Here is a 16,513-nt window from a genome sequence, read left to right as displayed (position 1 = left end):
TAGGGAGGGGGCTCTGTATACTGTATACACACACACTACACAGTTCAGTATACAGTATCACACAGGATAGGATTAGATACACGGCTCAGTATACAGTATCACACGGGATAGGATTAGATACAGCTCAGTATACAGTATCACACGGGATAGGATTAGATACACGGCTCAGTATACAGTATCACACGGGATAGGATTAGATACACGGCTCAGTATACAGTATCACACGGGATGGGATTAGATACACGGCCCAGTATACAGTATCACACGGGATGGGATTAGATACAGCTCAGTATACAGTATCACACGGGATGGGATTAGATACAGCTCAGTATACAGTATCACACGGGATAGGATTAGATACAGCTCAGTATACAGTATCACACGGGATAGGATTAGATACAGCTCAGTATACAGTATCACACGGGATAGGATTAGATACAGCTCAGTATACAGTATCACACGGGATAGGATTAGATACAGCTCAGTATACAGTATCACACAGGATAGGATTAGATACAGCTCAGTATACAGTATCACACAGGATAGGATTAGATACACGGCTCAGTATACAGTATCACACAGGATAGGATTAGATACACATCTCAGTATACAGTATCACACAGGATAGGATTAGATACACGGCTCAGTATACAGTATCACACGGGATAGGATTAGATACACATCTCAGTATACAGTATCACACAGGATAGGATTAGATACAGCTCAGTATACAGTATCACACGGGATAGGATTAGATACAGCTCAGTATACAGTATCACACGGGATAGGATTAGATACAGCTCAGTATACAGTATCACACGGGATAGGATTAGATACACATCTCAGTATACAGTATCACACGGGATAGGATTAGATACACGGCTCAGTATACAGTATCACACGGGAGAGGATTAGATACAGCTCAGTATACAGTATCACACGGGATAGGATTAGATACAGCTCAGTATACAGTATCACACGGGATAGGATTAGATACAGCTCAGTATACAGTATCACACGGGATAGGATTAGATACAGCTCAGTATACAGTATCACACGGGATAGGATTAGATACACGGCTCAGTATACAGTATCACACGGGATAGGATTAGATACACGGCTCAGTATACAGTATCACACGGGATAGGATTAGATACACGGCTCAGTATACAGTATCACACGGGATAGGATTAGATACAGCTCAGTATACAGTATCACACGGGATAGGATTAGATACACGGCTCAGTATACAGTATCACACGGGATGGGATTAGATACACGGCTCAGTATACAGTATCACACGGGATAGGATTAGATACACGGCTCAGTATACAGTATCACACGGGATGGGATTAGATACACGGCTCAGTATACAGTATCACACGGGATGGGATTAGATACAGCTCAGTATACAGTATCACACGGGATAGGATTAGATACAGCTCAGTATACAGTATCACACGGGATAGGATTAGATACACGGCTCAGTATACAGTATCACACGGGATAGGATTAGATACACGGCTCAGTATACAGTATCACACGGGATAGGATTAGATACACGGCTCAGTATACAGTATCACACGGGATAGGATTAGATACACGGCTCAGTATACAGTATCACACGGGATAGGATTAGATACACGGCTCAGTATACAGTATCACACGGGATAGGATTAGATACAGCTCAGTATACAGTATCACACGGGATAGGATTAGATACACGGCTCAGTATACAGTATCACACGGGATAGGATTAGATACACGGCTCAGTATACAGTATCACACGGGATAGGATTAGATACACGGCTCAGTATACAGTATCACACGGGATAGGATTAGATACAGCTCAGTATACAGTATCACACGGGATAGGATTAGATACAGCTCAGTATACAGTATCACACGGGATAGGATTAGATACAGCTCAGTATACAGTATCACACGGGATGGGATTAGATACACGGCTCAGTATACAGTATCACACGGGATGGGATTAGATACAGCTCAGTATACAGTATCACACGGGATAGGATTAGATACACGGCTCAGTATACAGTATCACACGGGATAGGATTAGATACAGCTCAGTATACAGTATCACACGGGATAGGATTAGATACAGCTCAGTATACAGTATCACACGGGATAGGATTAGATACACGGCTCAGTATACAGTATCACACGGGATAGGATTAGATACAGCTCAGTATACAGTATCACACGGGATAGGATTAGATACAGCTCAGTATACAGTATCACACGGGATAGGATTAGATACACGGCTCAGTATACAGTATCACACGGGACAGGATTAGATACAGCGGCTCAGTATACAGTATCACACGGGATAGGATTAGATACACGGCTCAGTATACAGTATCACACGGGATAGGATTAGATACACGGCTCAGTATACAGTATCACACGGGATAGGATTAGATACAGCTCAGTATACAGTATCACACGGGATAGGATTAGATACAGCTCAGTATACAGTATCACACGGGATAGGATTAGATACACGGCTCAGTATACAGTATCACACGGGATAGGATTAGATACAGCTCAGTATACAGTATCACACGGGATAGGATTAGATACAGCTCAGTATACAGTATCACACGGGATAGGATTAGATACACGGCTCAGTATACAGTATCACACGGGACAGGATTAGATACAGCGGCTCAGTATACAGTATCACACGGGATAGGATTAGATACACGGCTCAGTATACAGTATCACACGGGATAGGATTAGATACACGGCTCAGTATACAGTATCACACGGGATAGGATTAGATACAGCTCAGTATACAGTATCACACGGGATAGGATTAGATACAGCTCAGTATACAGTATCACACGGGATAGGATTAGATACACGGCTCAGTATACAGTATCACACGGGATAGGATTAGATACAGCTCAGTATACAGTATCACACGGGATAGGATTAGATACAGCTCAGTATACAGTATCACACGGGATAGGATTAGATACACGGCTCAGTATACAGTATCACACGGGATAGGATTAGATACAGCTCAGTATACAGTATCACACGGGATAGGATTAGATACAGCTCAGTATACAGTATCACACGGGATAGGATTAGATACACGGCTCAGTATACAGTATCACACGGGATAGGATTAGATACAGCTCAGTATACAGTATCACACATGATGGGATTAGATACACGGCTCAGCAGACTGTATCACACAGGATAGGATTAGATACAGCTCAGTATACAGTATCACACATGATGGGATTAGATACATGGCTCAGCAGACTGTATCACACGGGATAGGATTAGATACACGGCTCAGTATACAGTATCACACGGGATAGGATTAGATACACGGCTCAGTATACAGTATCACACGGGATAGGATTAGATACACGGCTCAGTATACAGTATCACACGGGATAGGATTAGATACACGGCTCAGTATACAGTATCACACGGGATAGGATTAGATACACGGCTCAGTATACAGTATCACACGGGATAGGATTAGATACACGGCTCAGTATACAGTATCACACGGGATAGGATTAGATACACGGCTCAGTATACAGTATCACACGGGATAGGATTAGATACACGGCTCAGTATACAGTATCACACGGGATAGGATTAGATACAGCTCAGTATACAGTATCACACGGGATAGGATTAGATACACGGCTCAGTATACAGTATCACACGGGATAGGATTAGATACAGCTCAGTATACAGTATCACACGGGATAGGATTAGATACAGCTCAGTATACAGTATCACACATGATGGGATTAGATACACGGCTCAGCAGACTGTATCACACAGGATAGGATTAGATACAGCTCAGTATACAGTATCACACATGATGGGATTAGATACATGGCTCAGCAGACTGTATCACACGGGATAGGATTAGATACACGGCTCAGTATACAGTATCACACGGGATAGGATTAGATACACGGCTCAGTATACAGTATCACACGGGATAGGATTAGATACAGCTCAGTATACAGTATCACACATGATGGGATTAGATACACGGCTCAGCAGACTGTATCACACAGGATAGGATTAGATACAGCTCAGTATACAGTATCACACATGATGGGATTAGATACATGGCTCAGCAGACTGTATCACACGGGATAGGATTAGATACACGGCTCAGTATACAGTATCACACGGGATAGGATTAGATACACGGCTCAGTATACAGTATCACACGGGATAGGATTAGATACACGGCTCAGTATACAGTATCACACGGGATAGGATTAGATACAGCTCAGTATACAGTATCACACGGGATAGGATTAGATACACGGCTCAGTATACAGTATCACACGGGATGGGATTAGATACAGCTCAGTATACAGTATCACACGGGATGGGATTAGATACACGGCTCAGTATACAGTATCACACGGGATAGGATTAGATACAGCTCAGTATACAGTATCACACGGGATAGGATTAGATACAGCTCAGTATACAGTATCACACGGGATAGGATTAGATACACGGCTCAGTATACAGTATCACACGGGACAGGATTAGATACAGCGGCTCAGTATACAGTATCACACGGGATAGGATTAGATACACGGCTCAGTATACAGTATCACACGGGATAGGATTAGATACACGGCTCAGTATACAGTATCACACGGGATAGGATTAGATACACGGCTCAGTATACAGTATCACACAGGATAGGATTAGATACACATCTCAGTATACAGTATCACACAGGATAGGATTAGATACACGGCTCAGTATACAGTATCACACAGGATAGGATTAGATACACATCTCAGTATACAGTATCACACGGGATAGGATTAGATACACGGCTCAGTATACAGTATCACACGGGATAGGATTAGATACACATCTCAGTATACAGTATCACACGGGATAGGATTAGATACAGCTCAGTATACAGTATCACACAGGATAGGATTAGATACAGCTCAGTATACAGTATCACACGGGATAGGATTAGATACAGCTCAGTATACAGTATCACACGGGATAGGATTAGATACACGGCTCAGTATACAGTATCACACGGGAGAGGATTAGATACAGCTCAGTATACAGTATCACACGGGATAGGATTAGATACAGCTCAGTATACAGTATCACACGGGATAGGATTAGATACAGCTCAGTATACAGTATCACACGGGATAGGATTAGATACACGGCTCAGTATACAGTATCACACGGGATAGGATTAGATACACGGCTCAGTATACAGTATCACACGGGATAGGATTAGATACAGCTCAGTATACAGTATCACACGGGATAGGATTAGATACACGGCTCAGTATACAGTATCACACGGGATGGGATTAGATACACGGCTCAGTATACAGTATCACACGGGATAGGATTAGATACACGGCTCAGTATACAGTATCACACGGGATGGGATTAGATACACGGCTCAGTATACAGTATCACACGGGATGGGATTAGATACAGCTCAGTATACAGTATCACACGGGATAGGATTAGATACAGCTCAGTATACAGTATCACACGGGATAGGATTAGATACACGGCTCAGTATACAGTATCACACGGGATAGGATTAGATACACGGCTCAGTATACAGTATCACACGGGATAGGATTAGATACACGGCTCAGTATACAGTATCACACGGGATAGGATTAGATACACGGCTCAGTATACAGTATCACACGGGATAGGATTAGATACACGGCTCAGTATACAGTATCACACGGGATAGGATTAGATACAGCTCAGTATACAGTATCACACGGGATAGGATTAGATACACGGCTCAGTATACAGTATCACACGGGATAGGATTAGATACACGGCTCAGTATACAGTATCACACGGGATAGGATTAGATACACGGCTCAGTATACAGTATCACACGGGATAGGATTAGATACAGCTCAGTATACAGTATCACACGGGATAGGATTAGATACACGGCTCAGTATACAGTATCACACGGGATAGGATTAGATACAGCTCAGTATACAGTATCACACGGGATAGGATTAGATACACGGCTCAGTATACAGTATCACACGGGATAGGATTAGATACAGCTCAGTATACAGTATCACACGGGATAGGATTAGATACAGCTCAGTATACAGTATCACACGGGATAGGATTAGATACACGGCTCAGTATACAGTATCACACGGGATAGGATTAGATACAGCTCAGTATACAGTATCACACGGGATAGGATTAGATACAGCTCAGTATACAGTATCACACGGGATAGGATTAGATACACGGCTCAGTATACAGTATCACACGGGACAGGATTAGATACAGCGGCTCAGTATACAGTATCACACGGGATAGGATTAGATACACGGCTCAGTATACAGTATCACACGGGATAGGATTAGATACACGGCTCAGTATACAGTATCACACGGGATAGGATTAGATACAGCTCAGTATACAGTATCACACGGGATAGGATTAGATACAGCTCAGTATACAGTATCACACGGGATAGGATTAGATACACGGCTCAGTATACAGTATCACACGGGATAGGATTAGATACAGCTCAGTATACAGTATCACACGGGATAGGATTAGATACAGCTCAGTATACAGTATCACACGGGATAGGATTAGATACACGGCTCAGTATACAGTATCACACGGGACAGGATTAGATACAGCGGCTCAGTATACAGTATCACACGGGATAGGATTAGATACACGGCTCAGTATACAGTATCACACGGGATAGGATTAGATACACGGCTCAGTATACAGTATCACACGGGATAGGATTAGATACAGCTCAGTATACAGTATCACACGGGATAGGATTAGATACAGCTCAGTATACAGTATCACACGGGATAGGATTAGATACACGGCTCAGTATACAGTATCACACGGGATAGGATTAGATACAGCTCAGTATACAGTATCACACGGGATAGGATTAGATACAGCTCAGTATACAGTATCACACGGGATAGGATTAGATACACGGCTCAGTATACAGTATCACACGGGATAGGATTAGATACAGCTCAGTATACAGTATCACACGGGATAGGATTAGATACAGCTCAGTATACAGTATCACACGGGATAGGATTAGATACACGGCTCAGTATACAGTATCACACGGGATAGGATTAGATACAGCTCAGTATACAGTATCACACATGATGGGATTAGATACACGGCTCAGCAGACTGTATCACACAGGATAGGATTAGATACAGCTCAGTATACAGTATCACACATGATGGGATTAGATACATGGCTCAGCAGACTGTATCACACGGGATAGGATTAGATACACGGCTCAGTATACAGTATCACACGGGATAGGATTAGATACACGGCTCAGTATACAGTATCACACGGGATAGGATTAGATACACGGCTCAGTATACAGTATCACACGGGATAGGATTAGATACACGGCTCAGTATACAGTATCACACGGGATAGGATTAGATACACGGCTCAGTATACAGTATCACACGGGATAGGATTAGATACACGGCTCAGTATACAGTATCACACGGGATAGGATTAGATACACGGCTCAGTATACAGTATCACACGGGATAGGATTAGATACACGGCTCAGTATACAGTATCACACGGGATAGGATTAGATACAGCTCAGTATACAGTATCACACGGGATAGGATTAGATACACGGCTCAGTATACAGTATCACACGGGATAGGATTAGATACAGCTCAGTATACAGTATCACACGGGATAGGATTAGATACAGCTCAGTATACAGTATCACACGGGATAGGATTAGATACACGGCTCAGTATACAGTATCACACGGGATAGGATTAGCAACAGCTCAGTATACAGTATCACACATGATGGGATTAGATACACGGCTCAGCAGACTGTATCACACAGGATGGGATTAGATACAGCTCAGTATACAGTATCACACATGATGGGATTAGATACATGGCTCAGCAGACTGTATCACACGGGATAGGATTAGATACACGGCTCAGTATACAGTATCACACGGGATAGGATTAGATACACGGCTCAGTATACAGTATCACACGGGATAGGATTAGATACACGGCTCAGTATACAGTATCACACGGGATAGGATTAGATACAGCTCAGTATACAGTATCACACGGGATAGGATTAGATACACGGCTCAGTATACAGTATCACACGGGATGGGATTAGATACAGCTCAGTATACAGTATCACACGGGATGGGATTAGATACACGGCTCAGTATACAGTATCACACGGGATAGGATTAGATACAGCTCAGTATACAGTATCACACGGGATAGGATTAGATACAGCTCAGTATACAGTATCACACGGGATAGGATTAGATACACGGCTCAGTATACAGTATCACACGGGACAGGATTAGATACAGCGGCTCAGTATACAGTATCACACGGGATAGGATTAGATACACGGCTCAGTATACAGTATCACACGGGATAGGATTAGATACACGGCTCAGTATACAGTATCACACGGGATAGGATTAGATACACGGCTCAGTATACAGTATCACACGGGATAGGATTAGATACAGCTCAGTATACAGTATCACACGGGATAGGATTAGATACACGGCTCAGTATACAGTATCACACGGGATGGGATTAGATACACGGCTCAGTATACAGTATCACACGGGATAGGATTAGATACACGGCTCAGTATACAGTATCACACGGGATGGGATTAGATACACGGCTCAGTATACAGTATCACACGGGATGGGATTAGATACAGCTCAGTATACAGTATCACACGGGATAGGATTAGATACAGCTCAGTATACAGTATCACACGGGATAGGATTAGATACACGGCTCAGTATACAGTATCACACGGGATAGGATTAGATACACGGCTCAGTATACAGTATCACACGGGATAGGATTAGATACACGGCTCAGTATACAGTATCACACGGGATAGGATTAGATACACGGCTCAGTATACAGTATCACACGGGATAGGATTAGATACACGGCTCAGTATACAGTATCACACGGGATAGGATTAGATACACGGCTCAGTATACAGTATCACACGGGATAGGATTAGATACAGCTCAGTATACAGTATCACACGGGATAGGATTAGATACACGGCTCAGTATACAGTATCACACGGGATAGGATTAGATACACGGCTCAGTATACAGTATCACACGGGATAGGATTAGATACACGGCTCAGTATACAGTATCACACGGGATAGGATTAGATACAGCTCAGTATACAGTATCACACGGGATAGGATTAGATACAGCTCAGTATACAGTATCACACGGGATAGGATTAGATACAGCTCAGTATACAGTATCACACGGGATGGGATTAGATACACGGCTCAGTATACAGTATCACACGGGATGGGATTAGATACAGCTCAGTATACAGTATCACACGGGATGGGATTAGATACACGGCTCAGTATACAGTATCACACGGGATAGGATTAGATACAGCTCAGTATACAGTATCACACGGGATAGGATTAGATACAGCTCAGTATACAGTATCACACGGGATAGGATTAGATACACGGCTCAGTATACAGTATCACACGGGATAGGATTAGATACAGCTCAGTATACAGTATCACACGGGATAGGATTAGATACACGGCTCAGTATACAGTATCACACGGGAGAGGATTAGATACAGCTCAGTATACAGTATCACACGGGATAGGATTAGATACAGCTCAGTATACAGTATCACACGGGATAGGATTAGATACAGCTCAGTATACAGTATCACACGGGATAGGATTAGATACACGGCTCAGTATACAGTATCACACGGGATAGGATTAGATACAGCTCAGTATACAGTATCACACGGGATAGGATTAGATACAGCTCAGTATACAGTATCACACGGGATAGGATTAGATACACGGCTCAGTATACAGTATCACACGGGATAGGATTAGATACAGCTCAGTATACAGTATCACACGGGATAGGATTAGATACAGCTCAGTATACAGTATCACACGGGATAGGATTAGATACACGGCTCAGTATACAGTATCACACGGGATAGGATTAGATACAGCTCAGTATACAGTATCACACGGGATAGGATTAGATACAGCTCAGTATACAGTATCACACGGGATAGGATTAGATACACGGCTCAGTATACAGTATCACACGGGATAGGATTAGATACAGCTCAGTATACAGTATCACACATGATGGGATTAGATACACGGCTCAGCAGACTGTATCACACAGGATGGGATTAGATACAGCTCAGTATACAGTATCACACATGATGGGATTAGATACATGGCTCAGCAGACTGTATCACACGGGATAGGATTAGATACACGGCTCAGTATACAGTATCACACGGGATAGGATTAGATACACGGCTCAGTATACAGTATCACACGGGATAGGATTAGATACACGGCTCAGTATACAGTATCACACGGGATAGGATTAGATACACGGCTCAGTATACAGTATCACACGGGATAGGATTAGATACACGGCTCAGTATACAGTATCACACGGGATAGGATTAGATACACGGCTCAGTATACAGTATCACACGGGATAGGATTAGATACACGGCTCAGTATACAGTATCACACGGGATAGGATTAGATACACGGCTCAGTATACAGTATCACACGGGATAGGATTAGATACAGCTCAGTATACAGTATCACACGGGATAGGATTAGATACACGGCTCAGTATACAGTATCACACGGGATAGGATTAGATACAGCTCAGTATACAGTATCACACGGGATAGGATTAGATACAGCTCAGTATACAGTATCACACGGGATAGGATTAGATACAGCTCAGTATACAGTATCACACATGATGGGATTAGATACACGGCTCAGCAGACTGTATCACACAGGATAGGATTAGATACAGCTCAGTATACAGTATCACACATGATGGGATTAGATACATGGCTCAGCAGACTGTATCACACGGGATAGGATTAGATACACGGCTCAGTATACAGTATCACACGGGATAGGATTAGATACACGGCTCAGTATACAGTATCACACGGGATAGGATTAGATACACGGCTCAGTATACAGTATCACACGGGATAGGATTAGATACAGCTCAGTATACAGTATCACACGGGATAGGATTAGATACACGGCTCAGTATACAGTATCACACGGGATGGGATTAGATACAGCTCAGTATACAGTATCACACGGGATGGGATTAGATACACGGCTCAGTATACAGTATCACACGGGATAGGATTAGATACAGCTCAGTATACAGTATCACACGGGATAGGATTAGATACAGCTCAGTATACAGTATCACACGGGATAGGATTAGATACACGGCTCAGTATACAGTATCACACGGGACAGGATTAGATACAGCGGCTCAGTATACAGTATCACACGGGATAGGATTAGATACACGGCTCAGTATACAGTATCACACGGGATAGGATTAGATACACGGCTCAGTATACAGTATCACACGGGATAGGATTAGATACACGGCTCAGTATACAGTATCACACGGGATAGGATTAGATACAGCTCAGTATACAGTATCACACGGGATAGGATTAGATACAGCTCAGTATACAGTATCACACGGGATAGGATTAGATACACGGCTCAGTATACAGTATCACACGGGACAGGATTAGATACAGCGGCTCAGTATACAGTATCACACGGGATAGGATTAGATACACGGCTCAGTATACAGTATCACACGGGATAGGATTAGATACACGGCTCAGTATACAGTATCACACGGGATAGGATTAGATACAGCTCAGTATACAGTATCACACGGGATAGGATTAGATACAGCTCAGTATACAGTATCACACGGGATAGGATTAGATACACGGCTCAGTATACAGTATCACACGGGATAGGATTAGATACAGCTCAGTATACAGTATCACACGGGATAGGATTAGATACAGCTCAGTATACAGTATCACACGGGATAGGATTAGATACACGGCTCAGTATACAGTATCACACGGGATAGGATTAGATACAGCTCAGTATACAGTATCACACATGATGGGATTAGATACACGGCTCAGCAGACTGTATCACACAGGATAGGATTAGATACAGCTCAGTATACAGTATCACACATGATGGGATTAGATACACGGCTCAGCAGACTGTATCACACGGGATAGGATTAGATACACGGCTCAGTATACAGTATCACACGGGATAGGATTAGATACACGGCTCAGTATACAGTATCACACGGGATAGGATTAGATACACGGCTCAGTATACAGTATCACACGGGATAGGATTAGATATACGGCTCAGTATACAGTATCACACGGGATAGGATTAGATACACGGCTCAGTATACAGTATCACACGGGATAGGATTAGATACACGGCTCAGTATACAGTATCACACGGGATAGGATTAGATACAGCTCAGTATACAGTATCACACGGGATAGGATTAGATACACGGCTCAGTATACAGTATCACACGGGATAGGATTAGATACACGGCTCAGTATACAGTATCACACGGGATAGGATTAGATACACGGCTCAGTATACAGTATCACACGGGATAGGATTAGATACAGCTCAGTATACAGTATCACACGGGATAGGATTAGATACAGCTCAGTGTACAGTATCACACGGGATAGGATTAGATACAGCTCAGTATACAGTATCACACGGGATAGGATTAGATACACGGCTCAGTATACAGTATCACACGGGATAGGATTAGATACACGGCTCAGTATACAGTATCACACGGGACAGGATTAGATACAGCGGCTCAGTATACAGTATCACACGGGATAGGATTAGATACACGGCTCAGTATACAGTATCACACGGGATAGGATTAGATACACGGCTCAGTATACAGTATCACACGGGATAGGATTAGATACAGCTCAGTATACAGTATCACACGGGATAGGATTAGATACAGCTCAGTATACAGTATCACACGGGATAGGATTAGATACACGGCTCAGTATACAGTATCACACAGGATAGGATTAGATACAGCTCAGTATACAGTATCACACAGGATAGGATTAGATACACAGCTCAGTATACAGTATCACACGGGATAGGATTAGATACACAGCTCAGTATACAGTATCACACGGGATAGGATTAGATACAGCTCAGTATACAGTATCACACGGGATAGGATTAGATACAGCTCAGTATACAGTATCACACGGGATAGGATTAGATACACGGCTCAGTATACAGTATCACACGGGACAGGATTAGATACAGCGGCTCAGTATACAGTATCACACGGGATAGGATTAGATACACGGCTCAGTATACAGTATCACACGGGATAGGATTAGATACACGGCTCAGTATACAGTATCACACGGGATAGGATTAGATACACGGCTCAGTATACAGTATCACACGGGATAGGATTAGATACACGGCTCAGTATACAGTATCACACGGGATAGGATTAGATACACGGCTCAGTATACAGTATCACACGGGATAGGATTAGATACAGCTCAGTATACAGTATCACACGGGATAGGATTAGATACACGGCTCAGTATACAGTATCACACGGGATAGGATTAGATACAGCTCAGTATACAGTATCACACGGGATAGGATTAGATACAGCTCAGTATACAGTATCACACGGGATAGGATTAGATACACGGCTCAGTATACAGTATCACACGGGATAGGATTAGATACAGCTCAGTATACAGTATCACACATGATGGGATTAGATACACGGCTCAGCAGACTGTATCACACAGGATAGGATTAGATACAGCTCAGTATACAGTATCACACATGATGGGATTAGATACATGGCTCAGCAGACTGTATCACACGGGATAGGATTAGATACACGGCTCAGTATACAGTATCACACGGGATAGGATTAGATACACGGCTCAGTATACAGTATCACACGGGATAGGATTAGATACACGGCTCAGTATACAGTATCACACGGGATAGGATTAGATACAGCTCAGTATACAGTATCACACGGGATAGGATTAGATACACGGCTCAGTATACAGTATCACACGGGATGGGATTAGATACAGCTCAGTATACAGTATCACACGGGATGGGATTAGATACACGGCTCAGTATACAGTATCACACGGGATAGGATTAGATACAGCTCAGTATACAGTATCACACGGGATAGGATTAGATACAGCTCAGTATACAGTATCACACGGGATAGGATTAGATACACGGCTCAGTATACAGTATCACACGGGACAGGATTAGATACAGCGGCTCAGTATACAGTATCACACGGGATAGGATTAGATACACGGCTCAGTATACAGTATCACACGGGATAGGATTAGATACACGGCTCAGTATACAGTATCACACGGGATAGGATTAGATACACGGCTCAGTATACAGTATCACACGGGATAGGATTAGATACAGCTCAGTATACAGTATCACACGGGATAGGATTAGATACAGCTCAGTATACAGTATCACACGGGATAGGATTAGATACACGGCTCAGTATACAGTATCACACGGGACAGGATTAGATACAGCGGCTCAGTATACAGTATCACACGGGATAGGATTAGATACACGGCTCAGTATACAGTATCACACGGGATAGGATTAGATACACGGCTCAGTATACAGTATCACACGGGATAGGATTAGATACAGCTCAGTATACAGTATCACACGGGATAGGATTAGATACAGCTCAGTATACAGTATCACACGGGATAGGATTAGATACACGGCTCAGTATACAGTATCACACGGGATAGGATTAGATACAGCTCAGTATACAGTATCACACGGGATAGGATTAGATACAGCTCAGTATACAGTATCACACGGGATAGGATTAGATACACGGCTCAGTATACAGTATCACACGGGATAGGATTAGATACAGCTCAGTATACAGTATCACACGGGATAGGATTAGATACAGCTCAGTATACAGTATCACACGGGATAGGATTAGATACACGGCTCAGTATACAGTATCACACGGGATAGGATTAGATACAGCTCAGTATACAGTATCACACGGGATAGGATTAGATACAGCTCAGTATACAGTATCACACGGGATAGGATTAGATACAGCTCAGTATACAGTATCACACGGGATAGGATTAGATACAGCTCATTATACAGTATCACACGGGACAGGATTAGATACAGCGGCTCAGTATACAGTATCACACGGGATAGGATTAGATACACGGCTCAGTATACAGTATCACACGGGATAGGATTAGATACACGGCTCAGTATACAGTATCACACGGGATAGGATTAGATACAGCTCAGTATACAGTATCACACGGGATAGGATTAGATACAGCTCAGTATACAGTATCACACGGGATAGGATTAGATACACGGCTCAGTATACAGTATCACACGGGATAGGATTAGATACAGCTCAGTATACAGTATCACACGGGATAGGATTAGATACAGCTCAGTATACAGTATCACACGGGATAGGATTAGATACACGGCTCAGTATACAGTATCACACGGGATAGGATTAGATACAGCTCAGTATACAGTATCACACATGATGGGATTAGATACACGGCTCAGCAGACTGTATCACACAGGATAGGATTAGATACAGCTCAGTATACAGTATCACACATGATGGGATTAGATACATGGCTCAGCAGACTGTATCACACGGGATAGGATTAGATACACGGCTCAGTATACAGTATCACACGGGATAGGATTAGATACACGGCTCAGTATACAGTATCACACGGGATAGGATTAGATACACGGCTCAGTATACAGTATCACACGGGATAGGATTAGATACACGGCTCAGTATACAGTATAACACGGGATAGGATTAGATACACGGCTCAGTATACAAATCAAATCAAAAAATGCTTTATTGGCACGTCCGAATAGGTATTTGACATTGCCAAAGCTAGTAAAGTGGGTGGGTGGGTGGGGGGGGGGAGTTGGGTTATAACAGTCCATGGAGTCTCATCTTCCTCTTCGTTGGTGACTGCTATATGGGGAGGTGGGGCGGGGCGGGTGTTTTGGGATAAATATAACAGTCCATGGAGTCACACAGGATAGGATTAGATACAGCTCAGTATACAGTATCACACAGGATAGGATTAGATACACAGCTCAGTATACAGTATCACACATGGTGGGCTTAGATACAGTCGCTCAGTCCTAGAGGTAGGTGTGTGGGTCTTGGAGTCCTTGGATACGTCTGTTAGTATACAGCAGGTGACAGCTTCACATCCATCACTTGGACACTACAATGGACTGCGCTGCGGAGATCGCTACGAGATATTGACAATGGCGGATCCGCCCCTGGAGACAATCGCGAGAAACACGAACAAGAAGACGAAGAAGAAACATGCCGGGAGTTGTAGTCACAGGCTGG

The 16,513-nt window shown here is 43.1% G+C and overlaps 1 protein-coding gene across 1 annotated transcript in view; it reads right to left on the bottom strand.

Annotated features, from left to right (window-relative positions):
- Positions 1 to 16,513, bottom strand: part of LOC142218707 (caveolin-3-like) — a 36,977-nt gene that overhangs the window by 2,172 nt on the left and 18,292 nt on the right. The gene's annotated exons all lie outside the window — the stretch shown is intronic.

The sequence above is a fragment of the Leptodactylus fuscus genome, chromosome 9 (genome assembly GCF_031893055.1).
Source record: "Leptodactylus fuscus isolate aLepFus1 chromosome 9, aLepFus1.hap2, whole genome shotgun sequence".
Classification (NCBI taxonomy): domain Eukaryota; kingdom Metazoa; phylum Chordata; class Amphibia; order Anura; family Leptodactylidae; genus Leptodactylus; species Leptodactylus fuscus.
The sequence above is the reverse complement of the archived record's forward strand: the minus strand, read 5'-3'. Positions and strand labels throughout refer to the sequence as shown.